General features: G+C 42.1%; 1 pseudogene; it reads left to right on the plus strand.

Moving 5' to 3' along the window:
- Positions 1–4,284: 4,284 nt before the first annotated feature.
- On the plus strand, positions 4,285–5,135 carry LOC123940661 (annotated as a pseudogene).
- Positions 5,136–6,676: the final 1,541 nt, after the last annotated feature.

Here is a 6,676-nt window from a genome sequence, read left to right on the forward strand (position 1 = left end):
CCAGTTGCAGCCTGCATTCCAGGGGCTCCCCACTGAACCCAGAGGGTCTTGTCTTCCAGTGCACCAGCCCCCAGTGTGTCTCTCATTTTCACCATCTGTCTAAGTTATTCCCTTACTGCTTGAATCTCTGGCTTCACCATCTCCACCTTTTAAAACCCGCTTCAAGGTTATCTGCCTCCATGGGGGTTTTTTAAGGACTGGCCCCACGAAGCCTGCCTTTAGAACTTGTAAGAGGTGCTGTCTCTGGCCCAAGCCAGAGCATCTGTTATGGAGGGACTATGTTGTCTAACTCCTGAGTTATGAAGGTTTTCCTGCATTTGTGCCTTGATTCCTTGGGCTTTAAGTTCCTTGAGGACAGAGCCCTGTTTTGTTTATGTTTGAATTCTGCTTTATATCAGGACCAATATAGTAAGTAGATCCTCAAAAAATATAGTTTGGTTCATTTTCCCAACATAAATTGCTAGTTGGAAATACAAAGACTTTTATCCACACATAAGTATATATTGTCAGGGATCATTTTTATAATGAAGGGTATTTTTTTAAAAAACAAGATAGAAGATAAATACTGGTAGGGATGTGAAGAAAAGGAAATCCTCGTGGACTGTTGGCCATAGCCGAGCCACTATGGAAAGCAGTATGGACATTTCTCAAAAAATTAAAACTACCGTATGATGCAGCAATTCCACTTCTGAGTATATATCCAGAGGAAATGAAAACACTGTGTCAAAGAGATATCTGCGCTAACATGTTCATAGCAGCATTATTTGTAATACAATTTGAAATTGTATTAATTTCCATGTAATACATGGAAAGAACCTAGGTGCCCACTGATAGATGAATGGGTAAAGAAGTTGTGGTATATGTGTGTGTGTGTGTGTGTGTGTGCATGTGTGTGTGTGTGTGTGTGTGTGTGTGTACACACAATGAAATAGCCATTTTGACAAAGAAAGCCTGCCATTTGAGACAACATGGATGGACCTAGAGGGCTTTATGCTAAGTGAACTCAGATGAGAAAAACACTATGGTATCTCACTTAAAGGTGGAATCTAAACAAAGAACCAAACTCTTAGAAATCAGATGTGTGGTGACCAGAGGTGGGAGGTCGGGGGAGGAGGAAATGGATGAAGGTGGTCATAAGGTACAAGCTTCCAGTTATAAAATAAGAAAGCACTGGGGATACAATGTACAACATGATGACTATAGTTAACACTGCTGTATAGTATAATGAAACTTGTTAAAGAGAGTGGATCCTAAGAGTTCTCATCACAGGGAAAAAAGTGTTTTTAAAAATCTATATGAGAGGATGGATGTTAACTTACAGTGGTAATCATTCACAATGCATGTAAGTCAAGTCACTGTTCTGTATACCTTAAACTTATGTAGTACTATATGCCAGTTACATCTCGGTGAAATGGGGCGGGGTGGGGGGGAGGCAAGATAGAAAATTAAACTTTGATCATTGCATAATTTTTTTACTTCATTTTTATGTTAAAATTTTTTAAAAAAACTTTTGAGATAATTATAGATTCACAGGAAGTTGCAGTAATAGTACAGAGTAGCTTCTGAACCTCTCATACAATTTCCCCCACTGGATACCTCTTAAGTAACTGTGATACAATATCAAAACAGGAACTTGATACTGGTACAGTGTGTGTGTGCAATTCCTTGCCGCTTTATCACATATAGAGATCTGTGTTACCATCACTACAGTCAGGATGCAGAACTCTTACCTACAAGATCTCTATTGGCTACTTCTTTATAGACTGACCACTCCCCTTTCCCCTTAGTCAGCCCTAACAGCTGTCTAATCTATTCTCCATTTCTGTAATTTTGGTCATTTTTTTCCCCGAAGATTTATTTATTTGACCGAGAGAGAACACAAGCAGGGGGAGCAGCAGACAAAGGGAGAGGGAGAAGCAGGTTCTTCACCGAGCAGGGAGCCTGATGTGGGGCTCCATCTGAGGACCCTGGAATCATGACCCCAGCTGAAGGTACATGCTTAACTGACTGAGCCACCCAGGCACTCCAAATAATTTTGGTTATTTTGAGTAGAATTTTATTTTGATTTATTGACAGTGTTTGAAGAGTATTTCTTTGTATAGATATTTAGTAGGCAGTCAGTATAATATTATCTGTGTATAATTTATCTCAGTTCTACTTGTGTTGACATTACCAGTTTCAATGAGATATCAAAAGTTTCTTCCAGGGGCACTTGTGTGGCTCTGTGGGTTAAAGCCTCTGCCTTTGGCTCAGGTCATGATCCCAGGGTTCTGGGATTGAGCCCCATGTCGGCTCTCTCCTCGGCAGGGAGCCTGCTTCCCCCCTGCCCCCTCTGCCTGCCTCTCTGCCTACTTGTGATCTCTGTCTGTCAAATAGATGAATAAAGTCTTTTTTTTAATATATTTTTTTAATTCGACAGACAGAGATCACAAGTAGGCAGAGAGGCAAGCAGAGAGGGAAGGGGAAGCAGGCTCCCTGCTGATCAGAGAGCCTGATGCGGGGCTCAATCCCCAGACCCTGGAATCATGACCTGAGCCGAAGGCAGAGGCTTTAACGCTTTAACCCACTGAGCCACCCAGGTGACCCTAGATGAATAAAATCTTAAAAAAAAAAAAAAAAAGTTTAAGTCCCTTTACTTGCCCCTGTTTATAACGGTCTTAAATATTTCTTCAACATAAATTGAGAATCACATCAGACAATGAATGAGTGAGTGTGTGGGACTGGGGACACTAGACTGGGAGGGTACACTAGACTGGGCCTGATGGGCTTTGATCTTTTGAGGAAAGAGGAAATCATGGGGACCACAGAGCCCCTCCTCCTGGCCAGTTGTCACTTCATTTCTCCTTTTCGTTGTGCAGTTGCTTGAAGGAGAAATTATAACTTACACTTACCAACTTCCCTAATTTATCATGCACTCAACCACTAATTCTTTGCTTAAACCATCAGATGTCATTTAGAAAACTCAAATAAGGAAGGAAAGCATATTATATTAACTTTTTTAAGACTTTTTTTACACTTCAGTTCTTCCTTCTTGATTCAAGATTCTTTTTTCAATCATTTTTTAATCACTTAATTTCTCTTTCTAAAACTTCCGGTAGTGACTTTTTTAAGGGTAGTTCTGCTGTTGACAAATTCTCATTGTTTTTCTTTGTCTGAGAATGTCCATGTCCTTTTTATTCCCAATTCTCACTGGATATAGGATTTTGAGTTGACACTTTTCTTTCAGCACTTGGAAATGTTGTGCCAAAAAAGAAAAGAAAAGGAAAGGAAATATTGTGCCACTTTTTCTGCTCTCTAAAGCTTCCAATGAGAAATTTTATGTCATTCAAAATGTTTTTCCATTATAGGGAAGGTGTCATTTCTCCCTGGCTGCTTTCAAGATTTTTTCTTTGTCCTTAGTTTTCAGAAGTCTGACTATGATGTATTATCTTGGAATGGATTTTTGGCAGGGGGGGTTATCTTGTTTGGGATTTGATGAGTTTCTTGAATCTGTAGGTTTAGGTCTTTTGCCGTATTTGGAAAATACTGAGCCATACTTATTTGAATACTTTTAAAGCCCCACCTTCTTTCTCCTCTAATTTTGGGATTCCAGTTGATGTGGAGAACAAAGGCAAAGGAAATGTACATAAAATTAAATCTTATGACTTATAGCTGGTTGACAAGTGCTTGGGACAGGCAGAGTGACCTTCTTCAAGGAGCTTAGCTGCCGCAGTGATAATATGCTAATTGCAAAAGGCAAACTTATCTTAATACTAACCTGACCTCTAAGATCCAATCTTCTTTAAATATGAAAATCCTTTTGGAAACTTCCTTTGTCTTTACTTCTCCCAACTCCAAAGTATAATTCGTCACAACGCCAGTGCACCTCTTTCCCCCCACCGGTCCTATCCCCATGCTTTAATAAAACCACTGTACTCAAGACCTCTCAAGAATTATTCTGGACCACCAGTTCCAATACCCACCATTTCCACATCACAGTGACACAAATATTAGATGTTTTCTTTAAAGTTCCACAAACTCCTGAGATTTCATTTATTTTTTTTTTCAATCTATTCTCTCTCTGCTCAGGTTGGGTGATTTCTATTATTCTGTCTTCAAGTTCATTGATTCTTTCCTTTGTCCTCTCCATTTTACCACAGAACTCATCCACTGAGGGTTTTTTTTTTCTACTTTTTTCAGTTCCAAATTTTCCATTTAGTTCTTCATTTCTTTTATGTCTTTTCCAAGACAATTTTTTTGTTTGTTTTTAAGTGCAGTTGTGAGTGGACTTAGAAGGGTAACAAGATGATGGCAGAAGGTGGAGCCCATAATCTGAAGCTTGCTGAACTAAAGCAGCAATGTGTTGTTCATGGTTTGGAGACTAAGGAAATAAAATAAAATCTTATTACAGGCTCCAGGCAAATCTTTTTGTTTTTTTAAGATTTTATTTATTTATTAGAGAAGAGAGAGAGAACACAAGCAGGGGGAGGAGCAGGCAGAGGGAGAGGGAGAAGCAGGATCCCCAGTGAGCAGAGAGACCGATGTGGGACTCAGGCACAGGACCTTGGGATCATGACCTGAGCCAAGGGCAAGATGCTTAACCAACTGAGCCACCCAGGCATGTCTTGGAAGCATGCTGAAGAGGAGACAAATGAAGATGTACTGGGAGATGAAACAGAGGACGAACCAAAGCCCACAGAACAGTCTGTCAAAGAGGAAGAACTCCTAAGAGGCGGCAGCAGAGAAGAAAGTGGTAAAAATTACATCGGAGATACCATAGACCCAGGGAATGCAGAAGAGAGGTCAATGATTCAATGCACCTGTGAGCTTGGAGAGTAAGACCACTGCCTGGGCAGTGAGATTTGGGATTTCTTCAGTTCCATCAAAAGGCCTGTCATCTGGGGCGCTTGGGTGGCTCCGTGGGTTAAAAGGCCTGCCATCTGATGCCAAACCAATGGTTAACCTGGATAAACTAAAGGAAAGAGCTCAAAGATTTGGTCTGAATGTCTCATCAATCTCCAGAAAGTCTGAAGATGATGAGAAGCAGAAATAGGAAGGAGTGATTTGAAATTGTTACAAGTTCAAATGGAACAAGAACCACAGAGGATACAGAGGCCAAGAAGAGGAAAAGGGCAGAGTGCTTTGGGATTGCCTGATGAAAAGCTCTTAATTCTTTCTGTTCTCCAGTGGTTTCCCTCTCTCCGACTTTTCTTGGTCATAAATATACCTAAATGCACAGTCGTGCTTGGGTCCTGCCTCGCAGTGAGAGAGCATGGACCCCTGGTATATTCAGGAACTCCAGCAGCAATCTGACTCGTTGCTGTTCTAACTTTAAGCTTGTTGTTCTTGTGTTGTTGTTGGTGGTGGTGTTTTTAGAGAGAGTGAATGCATTCATGTGAGCACATGCAAGTTGCAGGGGAGAAGGAGAGAGAGAGAGAATCTTATGTAGGCTGCATGCTCAGCGTGAAGCCTGACAGGGGGCTTGATCTCGTGGCCCTGAGACCACGACCCTAAGCCTAAATCATGAGTTGGACACTCAGCTGACTGAGCCACCCAGGCACCCCTTGTGTTGTTGTTTTGTAATCATTATTTTGTTTGTTAATAAAAAGCAAATAAAAAATGAAGTGAGTTTATAATTGCTCACTGAAACATTTTAACACTGGCTGTTTTAAAATCCTTGTCAGGTAATTTCAACATCAGGGTCACCTGGGTATTAGCATCAGTGGGATTGGAGTGTCTTTTCCTGCTCCAGATTTGCCTGGTTGTTGGTGTGAAGAATGACTTTCAGCCTTGGAAATTTTGAGTGCTATGAGACTCTGGATCTTACTTAAACCTTCTGTTTTAGAAGCCCTTCTCAGTGCTGTCCCAAGTTCAGGTTCCCTACTCAGCCTCTGCTGACATCCTGGGCAGTGGGGATGGGGGGTTTGTAGTAACTGCTGGGCCAGGGTGGGAATTCAGATTGCCCACTGAGCCTCTGCCCTGCTGGAGGGGGCAGGAGGCGTCAGTACTGCCCCCGTGTGGCCTCCACGGGCATAGTGGAGGAGCAACATGGCCCCTGGCAGAGGGAAAAATCCTGACTCCCTACTAGGCCTCTTCTGCCACCACCCAGCAGGTAGGAATAGAAGTGTCCATGCCTGGCAGGGCATAGGTGGTATTGCAGTTTTTTCTACAGTTTTTATGGCTGGAGTAGAGTGGTTATTATCTAACAGTTTTCTTTCTTTCTTTTTTTTTAAAGATTTATTTGAGAGAGAGCATAAGAAGAGGGGAAAGGCAGAGAGAGAAGCAGACTCTGGCTGAGCAAGGGAGCCCAACACGGGGCTCGATTCCAGGACCCTGAGATCATGACCTGAGCCAAAGGCAGACGCTTAACTGACTGAGCCACCCAGGCTCCCCTAAAATTTTTCTTTCTAGGCTGTCCCTTACTAGTCCTTTGGCTAGAGAGAGCAAACCCTCCCCCCCCCCTTTTTGGGGTCTGTACCAATTAGTTTCTGGGTTGCTGGCTTCTCCAGTACTCAGTGTGAGCTATATAAGGCAAAAAGAAAACCCTGGGAATCACCACCATGTCATTTTGTGGGTCCCTAGGTCCCTAGCCAGTATGTCTCCTTTTCGCCACCTTTCAGAGTCTCCGTATGTTGTTCTTTTAACTACACTTAATAGAGGGAATAGGGAGAGATGTGTTTACTCCATATTTTCCCAG

The sequence above is a fragment of the Meles meles genome, chromosome 4 (genome assembly GCF_922984935.1).
Source record: "Meles meles chromosome 4, mMelMel3.1 paternal haplotype, whole genome shotgun sequence".
NCBI classification, from domain to species: domain Eukaryota; kingdom Metazoa; phylum Chordata; class Mammalia; order Carnivora; family Mustelidae; genus Meles; species Meles meles.